General features: G+C 41.1%; 1 pseudogene; it reads left to right on the top strand.

Moving 5' to 3' along the window:
- Nucleotides 1-69: 69 nt before the first annotated feature.
- Nucleotides 70-17,040, top strand: LOC124394335 (annotated as a pseudogene).
- Nucleotides 17,041-21,966: the final 4,926 nt, after the last annotated feature.

Raw genomic sequence — 21,966 nt, 5'->3', positions numbered from 1 at the left:
CCCTGCTGTCTCGCTAGATGCAGTAGCCCAATTTCCACCGGTACCCTGTTGGTTAACGATACCTGTGGCGGTCGTTGGTAACCCGGGCCTCGAACGATCCGGTATCAATTCTCTTTCGTGATCTGTATATTTGATTTGAAAAAATGTTTACGCTGGATGTCCATCATAACACAACCCTCCACATTTATCCAGGCTTGAGACCGACACTAGAAGTGCACTGACTTGTGCAACACTAATGGCTGGGTTCAATGTGACTGGGACCTAAAGCAAATTAAAGACAGTGTATTGGTAAGAATCTAAGAATGGTTTAGAAACTGGACATGAAATCCAATTCAGTGTATTGAGTGAGACCAATAGACAAAGATACAGTGACACTCCCAAATCAACTGGACAGTGGTTCTGCAGAGAGGAAATGGGAGAAGATCCTTAATTTCAGCTGAACTTGCAAAATCACATTTACAAAGACACAATGAAAGTAAAGCAGGGTTGTTCAGTCTCGTGCAAAAAGGGAAAAAGTAGGTGTAGGGTTTAGTTCCAGTCAAACAGGAGTGACGCCTCATTCAACCTGTTTTTAATTATAACTTTTAGCTTCTGCTTGTTTGAAATGAAACCCTGCAACCACAACAAATGCTGGAATGTTAGACCACCTTGCTGTATGGCTGCACATATTCATGAAGTTAAAAGGCTGAAGACTTTACATTTAATATTTTACTGATGATGTAAAACAATATTCAGACATAGGACAAAAAAAAATTCACGGAGAGGTTTGTTTACACAAAAACTCTTGTTGTATTCACTTTTCCTTTAACGGCTGAACTTCGTCTCTCTATAAAACCACACCTACTCTCTCGGTCATGCTATAATACACACTGAAACAGAAAGTTCATTTTAGAGAAAACTAATTTAAGGGTCTTTCAAACTAAAATCAGTGTGTGAGTGCAAGAAATGGCAGAAGCCAGTATTTCAGTAAATCAGGATCAGTTCATCTGTCCAGTGTGTCTGGATCTCCTGAAGGATCCAGTGACTATTCCTTGTGGTCACAGTTACTGTAAGGTGTGTATTAATGGCTGCTGGATTCAGAAGGACCTGAAGAGCATCTACAGCTGCCCCCAGTGTAGAGAAACTTTCACTCCAAGGCCTGTTCTACGCAGGAACAACATGCTGGCTGAAGTGGTGGAGAAACTGAAGAAGACTGAACTTCAAGCTGCTTCTCCTGCTCACTGTTCCACTGGACCTGGAGATGTGGACTGTGATTTCTGCACTGAGAGAAAACACAAAGCTGTCATGTCCTGTCTGGTGTGTCTGGCCTCGTATTGTGAAGATCATCTTAAACCTCACTATCAGTCTCAGGCTTTTAGGAAACACAAGTTAGTTGAAGCCTGTGTAGATCTCCAAGAGAAGATCTGCTCTCAGCACCACAAGCTGATGGAGATCTACTGCCGTACTGACCAAAGCTTCATCTGTTACTTGTGTATGACGGATCTACACAGAGGCCATAATACAGTTCCAGCTGAATCAGAAAGAAGTAAAAAGCAGGTGAGATCTGGACATCATTGTGTAATAACATTTGTACCTATTAATTTCTATATTATTTTCTATTCTGTTGATTTGAATGGTTATTTGTCTGTCATTCATTTTGGAGATACAGTTTAATGTAACATTATGTAAAAGGGTCTTTTGTGTGAAACAGTTCAGACCAGTCAGTGTTCTTTAATCAGCCAACAACATTCTTACAGCATTTTACAGATAAAGTGTTCTGACAGTGTTAAATATCCTCAACACTGTTATAACACATTATTTACAGTTTTCATTTGAAACACTTTTTTGTTTCTTATTCTTGTTAAAGTAAATATATTCTACCAGTCACTTGCTTATCTAAATGACATAACAAGTGATTTACATTCACATCCAATTGCAATTTTGCAACAATCCACCTTTCAGCTCAAGTTCATGATCAGCTGTGTGTCTGTGTAGTGTGGCACTGTATTAACTGAGAACAACTAGTGTATTGACAGACCTTTTCACAACCTTCAGTTATTTTAGAACCGATTTAATAGTAGAGAGGTTTTAAAGCTGCCACTCTGGGGCCCCTGAGCAAGGCCCTTAACCCTCTGTGCTCCATGTGTATCATCATGGCTGACCCTGTGCTCTGACCCCGGCTTCCTAACATCACAGGGATATATGAAGAAAAGGATTTCACTGTGCTGTAGTGTGGCTTTTCAAATTCTTCTTCTGCTAAAGTAAGAACTTTCTCTTCCTGAATGTGAGTGGATTCATGGAGTTTTTCCCTCCAGAGAATATCAATGCAATGTTTCTAGATTTTATGATTTTTTTGTTTTGTTTTTATTTATTACTATAATTCTGTAGAACACAATAAAATCTATCTGAAATGTATTTTATTTGGTCTCAGAATGAGTTAAAGGAGAAGCAGATTAAATCCCAGCAGAAGATCCAGGAGAAGCAGAAGAAGGTGCAGGAGCTGAAACAAACTGTGGACACTATTAAGGTAAGTAATGAACACACACACACATACACACACACACACACACACACACACACACACAATTATAATGTCTAGAGTGGAGGTCAGTAACCCACGGCTGTTGTGGCTCCCTGCAGCCTTAATTGACAAAAGGACACGTAAATAAACGTTTTATTTATGTTAATTTATTTGTCTTTGTTACACAGTGGACAACGTTTCAAAAGAAACGACCTTCGTTTTAGCATTCGAGGTAACAGATGTGTCACTGAAAATAAAGTTTTCATATTTTGTCGATCGAACCCTACGCCAATCATTATCTTCTTCCTGCACCCTGAAACACGAGCAGTTGATACTGAGGTTCAGACCCCTTGGTCTTTATTGTAAAATGATCAGGAACTGAGATTTAATGTTCAGCACAAATCTTTACAAACTAACATTAATTTCAATTCAGAGAAAAGACAAACAAGAGTTTACAGGTAAAAGTGAAAGTATGACTAAAGCAGCTTGTGTAACACTTTAACACAACTCTCCCACTGCCAAGCAACATTCCACATGTTACCAGGAACACGAAGGTATAAAGTGCCAACAGCAAAATCTTCATCCTTATAAGTAAAAAGAAACGACTGATTTCACTAAATGTAGTGAAAATAAAAATAAAAACACTTCGGTAAAGTACAGATACACAAAAAACTACTTAAGTACAGAAACAATTTACATTTACTTCATTACTGTTCTAACAGAAGCGTTCACAGGCAGCAGTAGATGATAATGAGAAGATCTTTAATGAGATGATCAGCTCCCTGGTGAAAAGGCGCTCGGAGGTGACGGAGATGATCAGAGTTCAGGAAAAAGCTGAACTGAGTCGAGCTGAACAACACCTGAAACATCTGGAGCAGGAGATCACCGATCTTCAGAGAAGAGTCAGTGATCTGAAGCAGCTTTCACACACACCTGATCACATCCACTTCCTCCAGGTAACACTTATTGTCTGATCTACAGAGGGCGCTGTTCCTCACAAAGTTTCCTCCTAAAAGCTCATTACAGCAACAATAAATGTTCCTGTCTGATATCACAAGTGTGTCTTTGGTCTGATTCAGTCTGAGATTTATTCGTTTCTCTCCTCCACTTTTCTCCTTCTCTATGATGTGTTTCCTCTCTGTAGAGTTTCCCGTCTCTCTGTGTTTCTCCTGGATGTGACGACTCACCCAGCTTCACTGTCAACCAACATCTCTCATTTGATGGAGTGAGGAAATCTGTCTCAGATCTGAAAAAACGAGTCGAGGAAATCTGTCAGGAGGAATTCAACAAAATCCGTCCACAAGGTAAAGAAGTAAACATTTGTTCTGTCGCAGTGAAGAGAGAAATAAAATTCATATAACAGAAATAAGAAGAAACCAGGAACAAAACTGAACTAAATCATGCAGTATTAACTTTAGCCTTGAAAATGACATCAAGATATAAATTACATCAATTAAGCAGAAAATCAGTAACTTATTCACAAATCTACAAAATCTAACAGTGTCTGTGCGCTTGCATGAAGGTTGCAGGGATAAAGCATGCACTTCCTTTTTTCCTTTTTTCATCTTTAACGAGAGCAATTTAAAGAAATGTTCTCTGTAGGCTGGAAAGTGGGCTTCCAGAGTCCTTCCAAAACCAAAGATAGCTCCCATGGCAGAACAGCACCTTCTACACTGAGTGTAACTGCAGATGAGAGAAACATGTTAAAAAAAAGCTCTGCCACACTCTGTCATCACCACTTCTAGCATTAAAATAGCGCCAATCAAACATCTCATTCTGAGAAAAGTTGAGTCTTTCCAACAATGCAGAGCTCTTTGTTTTGTGTTGGGTTTTTTCCACAAATTTTGCACACACTGCCCACAGTCTGGATGTGTTACAGTATATTCTTTTTTTATTTGAATGAAAGTGTCTGTTTTGGGGGCACCGGTGGAACAAGTGGCATTCAAATGAACTATATGCACACTTTCTTTCCTTATTTTTTCCCCCATAGTAGGTCAAGGGGTATCGGTATTGAAGGGTCAGAACAGAGAAACTGTGAGTGATGACTCTCGCCCTCTGTCCAGGTTTGCAGGTTTAGTAGAAAAGCTAGAGCTAGAGATTTTCTTGGAAAGCACATCTCAGAAGCCTCTCCCTTCTTCTTTCATTGGTTGCATTGCAGTTAAGTTGTGGGGAAGAGAGTGAGAAGGACTGAGGGTCAGCAAGAGCTTCTATCCAGCAAGAGCTTCTATCCAGCAAGAGCTTACAGTATATCCAGGAAGGCAAAGGTTTCTGATTGCACGTGGGCAGACGAGGTGTATTTTGAGCTTTTGCATACGATTACACCTGAAGATTTCTCCACAGTGAGATACCAAATGAATGTTGTCTCTTCATGTCATTTTTCGATCTTAATTTTGTCTCTGTGTCTCCACAGCTGCAGAAGTTCGGATGAGTTTACCATCAGAACCAAAAAGCAGAAAAGATTTTCTGCAGTGTAGGTGTAACACACACACACACAGGTGTCTCACACACACTTATTATAAATCCTGTGAATAACTTCTAACCTGTAGACATTTTATTGTTCTAGATTTCTGTTATCTGACTCTGGATCCCAACACAGCACATCCTCAACTCATTCTGTCTGAGAAGAACAGAACGGTGACACGCAGTAAGACAAAACTGCGATACTCTGATCATCCAGAGAGATTTGACTTCTACACTCAGGTGTTGTGTAAAGAGAGTGTGTGTGGACGCTGTTACTGGGAGGTGGAGTGGAGCAGTGATGTGTTTATATCAGTCTCATATAATGAGACCAAAAGGAAAGGAGGGAGTATCGAGTGTGTGTTAGGACGCAACAGTCAGTCATGGAGTCTGGTGTGTTCTTCTTCCTCTGTCTCTTTCTATCATAATGATATTAGAACTGAGCTCAGTGGTCAAGCGTCCTCTAGAATAGGAGTGTATGTGGATCACAGTGCAGGAACTCTGTCCTTCTACAGCGTCTCTGATACAATGATGCTCCTCCACAGAGTTCACACCACATTCACTCGGCCTCTATACTCTGGATTCTGGATACGGAGTTATGACTTACCTGTGAGGTTACGTGATGCAAACTAAGATTTGGTGAAAATGTTCAGGAAAATGACGATTATAACAGAGGGGTCTGATTCTTCTTCTTCTGCTTCTTATTAACATTCACATTATCCTATTGCATTAAGGATGTTTTGAAACTTGGGACCAACTCAGAAGTTCAGCAGTGGCAATTTTAAGTGGATGGAGTTTTTCTTTTTTTAATTGTAAAATGTTGCATTCTGAAGTGGTCATCTCATTCTGAACTCATTTGTTCACTGACACGTTCAGTAATGTAAACAGTGTAGGCTACTTTTAGGAGAGTTGTGAATGACATGAATATCAAATATGAGGAGACAAAAGTCGAGTTTTTTTTTTGTTTTATAAATGCTTCTGACATTTCTGTCAAACAGTATATCCTGTATAAAAGTCCTTCATTATTCTTCATTCTTTATGATCTCAACTAGAAAAATCATCAAACAGCTTGTGTTAAAATAAATAAATAAATAAATTTATTATTTATATTAATTAAAAGTGTGGATTTTTCCTGTAGTTATTTGCCTTACATTTGTTGGTGTTGAATGTCTGTCTGGCTGTCTGTCTGCCTACCTGTCTGTCTGCCTGCCTGTCTGCCTGTCTCTGTCAGAGAACTCTGGTGCGGATGTGACTGGGTGAGTGACTAGATGGAAGGACCCAAATGCAGGATGCACACAGGAGTATAGAGAAAACAGGCTTTAATAAGATTATCAGAGCAATCGGGCAAAGGCAAAAACAAAACCAAAAAACAGTCCAGGATCAAAAACAGAGGGAAACCGGGCAATGCAGGTAAGAACAAAAACCAAAATCCAAAACAGTCCAAAATTCAGAAAGCCGGCAAAATCGAGCAACATAGGCAGAGCAGAATCAAAAGCCAATAAACAGTCAAGAGTTTAAACCAGGTAACAAAGCAGGCAGAGCAGAACAGGGATCAGGAACGGGATCAGGATCAGGCAGGGTGGCAAAAGTAATCTCAAGGGCTAGGGAGCCGGTAAAATAATCTAGCCTAGAGCTAATGTCTTGGTTGTCGTTAAATAAGGCGTGGGAAAAACTGCAAGATAGCCGCCGATGGGGAAATGCGCATTGCGGAACCGGAAGTGTGCGCCATGTGCCCAGGAGATCCTGACAGTCTATCTGTCTGTCTAACTGTAATTAAGCAATGCTTATTACATGGCCAATTCCACATGCTTTGTGAAGCTTGATAATGGTAGTTTAAGTGTGGAGGTAATCGAGGTCCACTTTGAAAGAATTGGAGTGGACCTCGTCAGGCTGTTAGACTGCACGAGGGCATTGCTTTCTAGTTTTGATGAACTACACAACATGATACCTGGCAGCAGTGCCTCTCTGCAGCATCTCAGCATGGAGTTTACAACAATCAATCTGTACTTGCGTTTATCATCCACAGACAGGAGCGATTTCTCTCAACAGCATGATTCAGAAGTTTATTCACAAGGATGCACAAAACTGGGATAAAGTGACTCGAGCCCCTATTGTTTGCAGTATGAGTGGTCCCACAAGCCTCCATGGGGTTTTTCCCTTTTGAATTATTATACGGTCATAAGCAGTGCAAAGTTCTAGATGTAATCCGCAAAAATTGGGTTGAAACATGACATTCAGTACGTCCTTGACCTGAGGGCAAAACTCCACACTTTGGGTAAATTATACAGTCACTGCTGTATAATAGGGAATGAAGCTGTGTGAATTTGCACTGGGTATATGAAGTACCCATGTTGCTCTTAACGTCAAACTTGTTTGTGAAGTGGCAAGGACCCTTTGAGGTTACACGGGGAGTTGGAGAAGTCAAATAAGAGGTCAGATGCACAGGTAGAGGTGATGAACTGCAGGTATACAACCTCAACCTCCTGAAACCATGGAGAAAGACCAACTCTCGCTGTCGCAGGGAGCACAGGTTTTTAAAAAGAGATTTCAAACATTTACATTGACATTTGCGGCATTTAGCAGATGTCTTTGTCGAGAGCGGCGTGTTTTTGCCTCCGCTTGGACAAATAAACCTCATTAAAAACATCATATTGAGACGCACAGCTGCCCATAGTGAACACAGGATTTGGGTAAACAAAGAGTCGGACACTGATTGTAGCAGCCCTGTGATCTTGCCAAAAATCCAATACCTCGCATTGATGAACTGCTCGATCGGTAAGGTGCAGAACACTTTTAATGACTTGACTCCAGTGTCTCCACTCTGTTCTGTCTACACCGGTTTGTCACACTTTTATTTAGTTTGTACAGATGTCCGGTGACGTTTCACCATCTCATTGACCGAATCCTCTGCCATTATAATGCGTATGCTGCTGCCTACTTGGATGACAATCATCTATAATAATGACCGGCAGTATCATTTACAACACCTCAGAGCGGTCCTGAGAACTTTGGGGATGGATGGACTTACTTATCGTTTATTTAAACATTTAGTCAGTAGGTGTTTGGGGGTAAATCAGCAGATCTGGAGGGAGCATGGATATAGAGTGTTATACAGTGTTTAGTGAACTGGAATGTTTGGATAATGTCATCCTCTAAACCCCACGTGTTGACCGTGACAGTCTAGTGCTAATGCCAAAGCTAGACCTCAGTGCACCAACACTTTGTGAAGTAATGTTCTCTGTTTGAAGGCTTTCGAAACCATTTTGAGTTACATATTTCTGGTTATTGAGAACCACTGATTGATATATGCCTTTTTCTGAACATAATTCCTGTTTAACAATTCAGATTTCCCTTGTGAGGGATTTATGACAGTCGTCAGAACTCAGAACCTCACTCTGAGCAGACACATCACAGGTGGATTCTCTATTGTAGTTAATTCCCTTTGTAACACACTTAATAATAATAGAATGACCTCAGAAACCAATGAAGGATTTTCAGCCTTGTATGAGAAGAAGCTTTACTGCAGTCACATCACGTTTCAATGAGCTCATAGAAGGTAGTCACTCAATCTTAAGTGAGATGATCAATTGCCCAGGATCTCCCCGTGTTCTCACCGTGATGCCACATAGCATCTTCTTTGTGTTCTTTGTTTGTGTGATCAATCCTTATCTTTTCGAATTTTTTCAGGATCTTCTCTCCTCACCTACATTTTCATTTCCCATTATCTTTTGACACCTGGTTCTCCTCCCCTTTCTAAGATTCCATATTTTGGTGTCCTGTTCCCCTCAGTTCCTCTTATTTTAGGTCTGGTTCTGTTAGAATTCTTAAGAAACCCTCATTTGTATAAAACCCTCTCTTCCTTGAATGATCTCTTTATGGCCCCTTTTTTCCTTCTGAATCTGCAAAGTTTCTGCTTTTATTCTAATTTTTATTGCTGTTTAGATTCTACTATTATTGGGTTAAGCTCAAATCCTCTTACATGTTTAATTAACTATTGTTCTACTTATTTATATGAGTATTTATGTAATATGTGCCTGTGAGCTGAGTGTCGTACAGGCCTTAGTGCAGAATATGTTGCCTTATGAGAACATTCACAGGATTGCTATCTTGTCTCTTCTCCGGTTCTGCCAACTGCACACAATAGTCTTATGTCTTGGTCTTCTGATGTTGACCTTCACTAACTTCTCTTTATCGGTTTTTCATTTAGCTTCTTCATCTTGCTCTCAAGGTTTCTTCCTCATAACATCTGAGGGAGTTTTTCCTTGCCACAGTCGCCACGGCTTGCTCATCAGGGACAAATTCACACCATTCACCTTAACTGTTGATTTGTGTAAAGCTGCTTTGAGACAATGTCTGTTGTGAAAAGCGCTATACAAATAAACCTGACTTGACTTGACTTGACTTGGCTTCTTCTTGCAAACATTCCAGACTAGCTCATAGCAACATTCTTTGAAGAAATAATCGCTAATTTCAACTCTACTCTCTAGCAGTCGAGGTTGCACGATTTACTTTTACACGTGAGACGTGCACACAGACTTCGCCTGACCTCCCTGCTGTTTTTCATCAGGAGACTCAAACTGATAATGAAGATTCTGATGGTCTTCACACACCTGCATCAACTCCTCCTTTTCTCTCTCCACCTTACATATCTTCTCTACTGATTAATCACCAGATTCTTCCACCTCTCCTCCTCCTGTGTCTGTCCTCGATCACTCTCCCATGCCTTCTTCAGTCCCTATTGTTATCGACAGAGTTTTTTACCTCAATAATCTGAATTATTCTGCCACATATGTGGCTGTTTACGTTCATCGACACACTCACAGCATCAGTCGAGCCCTATTCTACTTTATATGTTAGTATCTGACTATCAGTTTACTTTCTACTTGGATTAAATAGATTGCATGATTATAAGTTAAATACAGTATGTTGGATTAAACACAAGCTACATAAATTGGATCAGAATATAAGAAATGATGAATAGATCGAAGGTATGAGTTGTGCTTGGGGAAAATGAGATCTCAGACTGAAGTCAAATTTCACTCCCCTTTTCAAAGTGAAGTGACTCCAAATTTTCATAGTGGTATAAGTGACATTCCCTAATTCACATGACAGATATTTAAAACACTGCAGAGAGCAAACGGAGGAGATCCTCGAATCCAGATGTGGTGATCTTGTAGCATTACACCTACAAAGACATGATGTGCTGAGTGAAGTGTCTGAATGCTGTCAGTTTTATATTTCTGTTATTATTAAACCCACAGTCAAATTCACAACAAAGAACAAATCAGACTTCGTTGGATTGGACTGTTTAGATCAGAAATTATCTACTGTTCTAAGACTACACTGTTCCTTACAAGCCTGAACTCTCTGTGTTTAAAGCCACGCCCACTCTGTGTCACACTATAACACACACAACAGGAAGTTCATTTCAGAGAAAACAAAACTCAGAACTTGAAGCCTCTCCCTCTATTTTCTTCTTCTTTTCTCTTTCTCACACACACACACACACACACACACACACACACACACACAAAGCAGGAAAATGGCAGAGGCCAGTATTTCAGTAAATCAGGATCAGTTCATCTGTGCAGTGTGTCTGGATCTCCTGAAGGAACCAGTGACTATTCCTTGTGGACACAGTTTCTGTAAGGTGTGTATTAATAGTCACTGGAATCAGGAGGACATGAAGAGCATCTACAGCTGCCCCCAGTGTAGAGAATCTTTCACTCCAAGGCCTGTTCTACGCAGGAACAACATGCTGGCTGAAGTGGTGGAGAAACTGAAGGAGACTGATCTCCAAGCTGCTTCTCCTGCTCGCTGTAACACAGGATCTGGAGATGTGGACTGTGATGTCTGCACCGGGAGAAAACACAAAGCCGCCAAGTCCTGTCTGGTGTGTCTGGCCTCGTATTGTGAAGATCATCTTAAACCTCACTTTCTGCTTTTTACAAATTTAAAACAGACTCATTAGTTTTGATTTATTTGGTAAAATGATCAATATTTTTTCTTCTCACTGCTCCGTTTTCAGCACATGAACATGTTTCCTTTCATTGTGCTGCTTTTTCAATCCACTGGTGGATTCCTGTCTCTCACACACCACAGACGTAGACTAGTTTCTGAAGCTCACAATGAGCAGAAGGCAGTAAGAAGTCTGGGGTTAACGTGGATGAGACAGAGGGAGTCATTGATGAGAACATGAGTGAGAACAGAGACATTCCTGATCATCATCATCTTTTCTCTGCTTGTGTTCTATATGTGGATCTTCAGTCTGATACATTCATTAGAGAACAATATTTTAAATTCTTTCATATTAAATAGGGCTGTCGTGTTAACGCAAATGCATTTTAACGGCATTGATTTTATTAACGCATGATTCATGCAGCACGCATTTCTGTTTGATAATTTTTATGAAGGATATAAATAACTAAATATAAAAGGAGAAATAAAAACTTACAACGCAACACGTTAATTCACAAAGTCCATTCTTTTCTCAGATATAAACAAATAAATAAACTGCACTGAAAAAAATTATTTTTAATCAGTAAACCTTTGTTTTACTGATGCACCGAGTCTCAAATCGGCAAAAAAATCTGCAATGATGCACACAATTTACTCTCTGGTGTCAACAAATGCACCGGGGAGTTTTGGGCTTTTTTTTTTGTCTTTTTTGATTGTACAGATAAGAGCAATACATCATTCAAATCTGTCAATGAAGCTAACCCTAACCCAGCAAACTTTAAAATAGGTAATGTTGTATAGGTACATGTGTAATGCCTCTAATATTAAACATTTATAAATAAACATCATTTATTCTCTTCAAAAGAAAATTTCTTTTTCTAACCAAAATCTGGGTTGGGCCGATAGGTACTTTTATTAAAGCGATATTTCACCCTTGAACATTTTGTCATTATGAAGTTGTTCCAAACCTGTACAAGTTTTTATCTTCTATTGAACACAAAGTGAGATATTTTGTAGAATGTTGGTCACAGATGTGGATCACCACTGACTTCCACTGACTTGTACCATTGCAGGAACAAAAACTGGAACAATGTGTGTACAATACAAAAAATCATCTATGCAGGCTTGGAACAACTCGAGGATGAGAAAATGAAGGCAGAATTAAAATTTTTCCACAAACTATATTTTTTACATGACATGGACTTTTACATAGACAATTTAGGATGATTTTAACAGTATTTTATTGAGTGTAGGCCATGCTAATATTTTATCGCTACCTAAGTAAATCTCAACTCTGCCCACTGAGATCCTGCAGAGTTAATCTCCAACTTTGATCAAACTCACAAGACTCTAGTAAGACCTGAAGACACTGATTAACCCTATGCAGAACAAACTAAAGCTAAACTCTGCAGCAAAGTGGACCTCAAGCTATATGGATTCAATCACTGAAAAAAGCTTTACCTCCATATAATGTTCTTGGAGGCTTCATGACTTTCATCACTCCACAAAAAACTGAAAAATGGAGTGGAAGGTCTCCCTGTATTGGCAATTGTTTGCCTTAATAATTCTCCACATCTGTTGCTTGAAAGAATATTAATTTTTTAATGTTAGATTAGGAATCATCAACTGTCTGCAGGTAGGTAGAAGATATGAGATATGTAACTATGTTGACTGATGTAAAAACCTTTACAGGCTTTGCTGGACTGTCTTAATCCTTCAAAGCATCAGAGTCAATGAAATGTCTTTGCTTTGTACATTTCTTGCAGAGTTCTATAATGTCTTACTGGGTGTTCTGGCTGTCAAGGCTGTTGTCTGGATCATCAGATACAATTTAGCCAGAGTACACCACTTAACAAAATGCACAATCATCAATTCAAGAATTTATTCTGCATACAAAAATAAAATAAGGCAGAATTAGGCTTCATATATTACCAAACATTATTACTTTTTAAAGTACATTTTAATATACTTACATGCTTTATTAAATGTCATTTTCTTGAATCCAATAAAAAATCTACAGACAGAACTAAAGATCAGAGTTCATAGAAGAGGTCACAAAACTTAGAAGATGTGGAGTGTAGAAGATTGGGCCAAAATCACACCTGAGCAATGCGTGCAACCAGTTTCTCCATACAGGAGGCGTCTTGAAGCCGTCATTACCAACAAAGTTTTAAATACATCGTGTTCAATTCTTTCCCCCCGTGTCCTTTCACATTATTACACATAACTTTATTTATGGACATCTACAGTTGATGTCTTTATATGTTTGGATTGCATGAGTTGTTACCAACATCTGGTAAACATTTCATGTCAATAGCCACAAACTGAATTTAACTATTCTATTTTGAAAAGCTTTTTCCGGCTGCTTGTTGAATGAATGCGCAATTTTCTTCTTTGAACAAATTCACTCATGCTGGGTCGTTTCTTTCTGTAAAATAAACATTTGTATTTGCATTTTGACAATTTTTTGTTTAAAAAAACATTTAGTATAGTTGTGAAGATATAAGCATCTAGAATATATAATTAATGTAATTTTGTATAATAATTAAATTTGCATAAATTAAATATACAAACAATGAAAACAAGCATTTGAACGTTGTAAAGCCGCAGTAAATCACCTGTAAATACAGATTTTATTTCATCTTTAATGAGGTGGAATTGGGTGTGGCTTTGAGTAGACCATTTTTAAACAATAATAAATTTATCATGTAATCTGTGCTGAACAACATTTAATTATGGAAGTTATTTTATTATATTTTTAGAGATTTTTTAGAGAAATCTGACTACATTTCTGTAAAACAGGAGGAAATCTATCTGAAATGTATTTTATATGGTCTCAGAATGAACTAAAGGAGGAGCAGATTAAATTCCAGCAGAAGATCCAGGAGAAGCAGAAGAAGGTGCAGGAGCTGAAACAGACTGTTGATACTATAAAGGTGAGGAATGAACACATACACACACACACACACACACACACATGAACTATCTCACTGTGTGTGTGTGTGTGTGTGTGTGTGTGTGTGTGTTCTAACAGAAGCGTTCACAGGCAGCAGTAGATGATAATGAGAAGATCTTTAATGAGATGGTCAGCTCCCTGGTGAAAAGGCGCTCGGAGGTGACGGAGCTGATCAGAGTTCAGAAAAAAGCTGAACTGAGTCGATCTGAACAACACCTGAAACATCTGGATCAGGAGATCACTGATCTTCAGAGGAGAGTCAGTGATCTGGAGCAACTTTCACACACAACTGATCACATCCACTTCCTCCAGGTAACACTCACTGTCTGATCTACAGAGGGCGCTGTTCCTCACAAAGTTTCCTCCTAAAAGCTCATTACAGCAACAATAAATGTTCCTGTCTGAGATCACAAGTGTGTCTTTGGTCTGATTCAGTCTGAGATTCATTCGTTTCTCTCCTCCACTTTTCTCCTTCTCTATGATGTGTTTCCTCTCTGTAGAGTTTCCCGTCTCTCTGTGTTTCTCCTGGATGTGACGACTCACCCAGCTTCACTGTCAATCAACATCTCTCATTTGATGGAGTGAGGAAATCTGTCTCAGATCTGAAAAAACGAGTCGAGGAAATCTGTCAGGAGGAATTCAACAAAATCCTTCCACAAGGTAAACAAACAGTTGTGTTGGAAATGATTTATTTGTTGTGTATCACAGTAAAGAGGGAGAGAAATTTCATAGAACAGGAAAAAGTGGAGGTCACGTATGCAGAAGAAGGTAGATAGCGTTCTCCTCTGAGTGTGTTCCACTGCCTTGTGAGACAGCATGAGCAGTAGATTGTAAAGACACTGATGCTTATGATACCAGCAAATCATCAAAACTTTCACATTTATGCAAATTTCAGTCTCCATTTTGTCTCTAATCGTTCTTTCTAAAACATAAGTACAACACACACACACACACACACACACACACACACACAGTCAGGGTATGGACCACGAATCGGAAGCGGGAGTAGCTCTATAATGTTTACTGAGGTAAACAGAGCACAACACAGAGTCAGAGAGCGTACGAACCGTAACGTGGGTTGAGTCCGTAAAGCCACTATAATCCTTGGAACAGGTACAATCCACAGGGAAGGTATATAATTCACGGCACGTGAGTAATCCACTGAACCAGCTGTGAATGCTGGCAGTCTCGGTTTAGGTCGGTCACCGTAGCCATAAAGTAGGTCCGACACTAGTGATGTCGGAGCGCAGGTTTATATGTTGAATCGGTAACGAGAGACAACTGTCGGGAGCGGCAGAGCGAGGCAGCATGACAGCTACCGAGGGGGGCGTGGCAGGTGGACCCCCCCCTCCAGGGGTGGCACCTGACGCCCTAAAACCACCCATACCGAACAAGAAACCAGGGAAGGTCGGGAAGGACCTGAGGCGGAGCGACGTCCCTTGCAAAGATCTGGAAGAGAGCGACGCCCATCATGGAGATCCGGAACCGGAGGCTGAGCAAAGTCCTCAGCAGAGATCAGAGGCTGAGCGACGCCCTCGGCGGAGATCAGGGGCAGAGCACCCTCCTCAGCGGAGCCTACAGACTGGACGACCCCCTGGGCGGAGACCAGAGGCGTGGCGACACCCACGGCGGAGCTCAGAGGCCGTGCGACGGACGAGGCAGAGTCCTTGGTCCCCTGGGCAGAGATCGGAGACGGAGAGAAGCCCTCGGCAGAGTCCAGAGACCGAGCGACGGCCACAGCGGAGTCCAGAGGCCGTGTGACGCCCACGACGGAGCTCAGAGGCCGTGCGATGCCCAAGGTGGAGTCCACGGTGGAACCTACAGGCTGGACAACCCCCTGGGCAGAGATCGGAGGCGGAGAGATGCCCTCAGCGGAGAGAGGACCTCGGCGGAGTCCAGAGACCAAGCGATGCCCACGGCAGAGTCCTCGTCAGAGCCTACAGTCCGGATGACCCCCTGGGTGGAGTTCGGAGTCGGGAAGCCGAGCAACACCCACACTGTAGTCCGGAGGCCGAGCGACACCCACGGCGGAAATCAGAACGACGGCAGAAGGACGCTATCGGCATAGATCGGGAGCTAAGCGATGCCCTCTGTGGGGGTTTGGAGTAGACCCTTGGGTACGACGGTGTCCTTGATAGACTTCAGGATTGCGGAGCACAATGACGACTATGAGGGAACTCAGGGAGGCTAGAGCACCTGTGACGGGACCTTGGAGCGCAACGGCGCCTTTAGAGCAAAGAATCACAACTTTCATATTTATATTATTTTTATATGTTTCCACATCATTTTGTCTCTGTGTCTCCACAGCTGCAGCAGTTTGGATGAGTTTCTCAGAACCAAAGAGCAGACCAGATTTTCTGCAGTGTAGGCATAACACACACACACACACACACACACACACACACCCGAGTGTAAACATGTCTGTATTGTTGATCTAAATCTGATCCATGTCTCCCTGATGACTGATGATGTGTAATATTTAAAATAGTTCATGTAGAGCAGCATTAGGAGAACAGAAACACACACAGGTGTCTCACACACAATTATTATAAATCCTGTGATTAACATCAAACCTGTGCACATTTTATTGTTCTAGATTTCTGTTATCTGACTCTGGATCCCAACACAGCACATCCTCAACTCATTCTGTCTGAGAAGAACAGAGTCGTGAGATGCAGAGAGAGAAAGCAGCGATACTCTGATCATCCAGAGAGATTTGACTTCTGGATTCAGGTGTTGTGTAAAGAGAGTGTGTGTGGACGCTGTTACTGGGAGGTGGAGTGGAACGGTAGTGGTGTGGACATATCAGTCTCATATAAAGAGATCAGCAGGAAAGGACAGGGTTTTTAGCATTTGTTTGGAAACAACAATCAGTCCTGGAGTCTGAAGTGTTCTTCTTCTACCTCTGTCTCTTTCTGGCACAATAACATAAATACTGATCTCAGAGTACCATCACCATCCAGAATAGGAGTGTATGTGGATCACAGTGCAGAAACTCTGTCCTTCTACAGCGTCTCTGATACGATGAGGCTCCTCCACAAAGTCCAAACCACATTCAAACGGCCTCTATATGCTGGATTCAGTTTGGGTTGTAAGGCAGTTATGAGGTTTTGTGCTGAAATGAACTGCATGTAAAAGTGTTTAATAAAATGATAACTGAGGAGTCAGATTTCATTTCTCCCTGAACTTCAGTAATTCTGTGTGCAGAATCTGTAGAATGTAGGATGTTTCTAGAATGAAGGTAAAGCTACAGAGATGTTTCCAGGCCACGTTCCTCACGATTGTGATAAATGTTTCAATTAATTCTTAAATAATAAAAGCCATAAAAATCCTTCATCATTGCCTTTTTTCCAAACTGAGTTTTGTGCTGATTAACTCGCGATTATCTGTGAGTGACGGAATAGGCTGCGTGTCCCAATACTTTTGTACATGTTGAAACAGAATCTATTTTTCAGAGGATATATTTTGGCTGAAAAGTGCACTTGTGGTTTCTTACTTTAAAATAAACACCCGGATGTTTGACATTTTGTAATGCAGTCAAATTCACTGTGTTTTAACCTCGACTTAAAAGTCAAATCCACATGTTTTCTTCAGTTCTAGTGGAAGTGTGAGGAGGTTCTCTCTCCCACTGTGACTTTAATCATTTTCCTACAGAAATAAATGTACTGAAAGGTTCACAGGAAATCCAGATCACTCCTTCATTCAATTTGTTCCCAACAAACACACATTCATTCTAAATCTTAGACCTAATGTGCTGAAAACGGCTCCGCTGATGCTTCTTGTCTCGTCACATTAACAATAAGCAAATTTTATTACAGGAATCACAGAAATATTTTGCCTGATGTTTCTGTTGGTGGCTGAACATTTCTACAGTAAAACAGTTCAAATATTCCACTTTAGCCGCTTAGCATCCAACTTAGCTTCCATCTCAGACGTGAGTGGGTGTGGCTTTAATGATTTAAAGAGCTCGTTCTTCAGCTGTTTTAGCATTAAAGTGTTAAGTATAAACATTAAAGCTACGCCCACTCACAGCTGATTGGCCAGATCAAACATTTGAATATTAATTATTAATCATAACATTTTTTTTTTTAAATCTGAAACAGAAGAGTAGATTTATATCTGTTAGTCCGTTGGCTTAAATACTTCTAATTCCTTTCTGTGTTAATAAACACTGTACTGCCATCTACTGGTCATTTATGAATCTGCAGCGTTGATAGGCATCATCATCCCAAAAAAAAAAAAATTCTAAATACAAAAATCTTCTTCTTCTTCTTTCGGCTGCTCCCATTAGGGGTCGCCACAGCGGATCATCCGTCTCCATACCACCCTGTCCTCTACATCCGCCTCTTTCACACCAACTACCTGCATGTCTTCCCTCACCACATCCATGAACCTCCTTCTTGGCCTTCCTCTTTTCCTCCTACCTGGTGGCTCCATCCTCAGCATTCTTCTACCAATATAATTCATGTCCCTCCTCTGCACATGTCCAAACCATCTCAATCTCGCCTCCCTCACCTTGTCACCAAAACATCCTACATGCGCTGTCCCTCTAATAAAAACTCATTTCTAATCTTATCCATCCTCGTCACTCCCAACGAAAACCTCAACATCTTCAGCTCTGCTACCTCCAGCTCCACCTCCTGTCTTTTACTCAATGCCACTGTCTCTAATCCATACAACATCGCAGGTCTCACCACAGTCCTATAAACTTTCCCTTTCATTTTGCAGATACCCTACTATCACAAATCACTCCTGTCACTCTTCTCCACCCACTCCACCCTGCCTGCACTCTTTTCTTCACTTCTCTAACACACTCTCCATTACTTTGCACTGTTGACCCCAGGTACCTGAATTCCTCCACCTTCTGAAGCTCTTCTCCTGCAACCGCACCACTCCACTGCCCTCCCTCTCATTCACACACATGTATTCTGTCTTACTCCTACTGAGTTTCATTCCCCTTCTCTCCAGCGCATATCTCCACCTCTCCAGGCTCTTCTCAACCTGCTCCCTACTCTCACAACAAATCACAATATCATCCGCAAACATCATAGTCCAGGGAGACTCCTGTCTGACCTCGTCCGTCAACCTGTCCATCACCACTGCAAACAGGAAAGGGCTCAGGGCCGATCCTTGATGCAGTCCAACCTTCACCCTAAACCAGTCTGTCGTACCTACTGCACACTTCACTGCTGTCACACTGTCCTCATACATGTCCTGCACCACCCTCACATACTTCTCTGACACACCTGACTTCCTCATACAATACCACAACTCCTCTCTTGGCACCCTGTCGTAGGCTTTCTCTAAATCCACAAATACACAATGCAATTCCTTCTGTCCTTCTCTATACTTCTCCATCAACATTCTCAAAGCAAATAAGGCATCTGTGGTGCTCTTCCTCGGCATGAAACCATACTGTTGCTCACAGATGGTCACCTCTTCTCTCAACCTGGCTTCCACTACTCTTTCCCATAACTTCATGGTGTGACTGATCAACTTAATTCCCCTGTAGTTACTGCAGGTCTGCACATCTCCTTTATGCTTAAAGATCGGTACCAGCACACTCCTTCTCCATTCCTCAGGCATCTTCTCACCTTCCAAAATCCTGTTAAACAATCTGGTCAAAACTCCACTGCCATCTCTCCTAAACATCTCACGCTTCTACCGGTATGTCATCTGGTCCAACCGACTTTCCACTCTTCATCCTCTTAATCGCTGCTCTCACTTCCTCCTTACTAATCCTATCTACATCCTGCTTCACCAACTCCACATCATCCAACCTTCTCTCTCTGATTTTCCTCATTCATCAGCTGCTCAAAATACTCCTCCACCTTCTCAACACACTCTCCTCACTAGTCAACACATTTCCTCTCCATCCTTTACTGCTCTAACTTGCAGTACATCCTTTCCAGCTCGGTCCCTCTGCCTGGCCAATCTGTATAAATCCTTTTCTCCTTCCTTAGTGTCCAACCTCTCATACAGCTCCTCATATGCCTTTTCCTTGGCTTTCGCCACATCCCTCTTAACCTGCTGCCGCATCTCCTTGTACTCCTGCCTACTTTTCTCATCACTCTGTCTATCCCACTTCTGTTTTGCCAACCTCTTTCTCCTTATGCTCTCCTGCACTTCCTCATTCCACCACCACGTCTCCTTGTCTTCCTTTCTATTTCCAGATGTCACACCAAGTACTTTTCTAGCTGCCTCCTCATCACTCCTGCAGTAGTTGCCCAATCATCCAACACCTCCTTAACACCACTGAGCCTCTCTCTGACCTCTTCCCTGAACCTCACACTACACTCTTCCTCCTTCAGTTTCCACCATCTTATTCTTCTTTCAGTCCTCACTCTTCTCCTCTTCTTCTTCACCTCCAAAACCATCCTACAGACCACCATCCGATGCTGTCTAGCTACACTGTCCCCTGCCAACACCTTACAGTCTCCAATCTCCTTCAGGTTGCATCTCCTGCATAGCACATAGTCCACCTGTGTGCACCTTCCTCCACTTTTATACGTCACCCTATGATCCTCCTTCTTCTTAAAATAAGTGTTCACCACTGCCATTTCCATCCTTTTAGCAAAATCTACCACCATCTGCCCTTCCACATTCCTCTCCTTAAAACCATACCTACCCATCACCTCCTCATCATCTCTGTTCCCTTCACCTACATGCCCATTAAAGTCTGCCCCAATCACCAATCTTTCTTTCCTAGGTACACCATCTACCACTTCATCTAATTCACTCCAGAATCTTTCCTTCTCCTCCAACACTGCTCCTTTCCCTGCCGTCTCTGTAGACGTCTTCCTCCTCTCCTTCTCCTCCTTCGGCCAACAGTAGCCCAATTTCCACCGGTACCCTGTCGGCTAACGATACCTGTGGCGGTCGTTGTTAACCCGGGCCTCGACCGATCCGGTATGAAATTCTCATTTGTGATCCGCATATTTGATTTGGCACATGTTTTACGCTGGATGCCCTTCCTAACACAACACTCCCCATTTACCCGGGCTTGGGACCGGCACTAAGAGTGCACTGGCTTGTGCCTCCCTAATGGCTGGGTTTAAATACAAAAATACAGAAGTTTTATTTTTTGATAGAATTTTAAAATTAAACTTCTGTATTTTTGTATTTTGAATTTTAATTGTTTGGATGTTGATGTCTATCAACGCTGCAGATTCATAAATGACCAGTAGATGGCAGGATTTCTCCATTTACCATTTCTTTATTGTTCTTCTTTACACTATCACAGATGAACAATAAAGAACATGGTAAATAGAGAAATCCGAAATTAAGGTTTAAACTTATGTTACTACATGAAAAGACACTTCACAATGAGGCACTAAAACATACATTTTGATTTTTTTTTTCTATTGCCCTTTTAACAATGGATATCGCCTTAAAGCAGCTTTACAGAATGTAAGAATTATAAAAAAAGGTCACTTATATTTGAATGTATGTGTATTTATCCTGATGATCAAACTTAGGGGTGACTGTGGCAATAAAAAACTCCCTTAGATGGTATGAGGAAGAAACCTTGAGAGGAAACAAAGAGGAACCTCATCCATGTTTGGGTGATATCAAGTGTGATTATAAATCAGTAAAACATAACTAACAGCAGAGAGTGAGAAATATCATGATCACTGGAGTGTGTGATTATGAATGATGTCTTTTCTAGAGTCTTATAGAGTCAGGTGGAGTTGTGGAATCATAAATTAGCTCAACATCTGAGATCATTATAGATTCAACACCAACTCCTCCATGCCAGCGCCTTTAAATGTTTATTGATGGAGAAACAGCAGATATAAATTGTTATTTTGATTATTCATAAAGAGGTTGTTTTGTCCTTAAAGCCCAATGTATTAAATCTTCAAATGAAATGAAGTGGAATCCAACTGGAGCTGATACATCTCGAGATGGCTCAGGATCTGAACATGAGTTTAAATACACATCTTTTAATTTATAAAAGACTGAACTAAAAACAGCTAAGAACAATTATCACACAATATGGAGATAAAGTAATGATGAGACAAGGTGCAGAAAATTCATGACCTGAAATAAAACATATTGTGAGAGATTTATGACACTATCATGCTGTGGATTT

This window comes from Silurus meridionalis, chromosome 12, assembly GCF_014805685.1.
Source record: "Silurus meridionalis isolate SWU-2019-XX chromosome 12, ASM1480568v1, whole genome shotgun sequence".
Taxonomy (NCBI): Eukaryota; Metazoa; Chordata; class Actinopteri; order Siluriformes; family Siluridae; genus Silurus; species Silurus meridionalis.
Note: the sequence above shows the minus strand (reverse complement) of the source record. Positions and strands in the feature narration are given on the sequence as shown.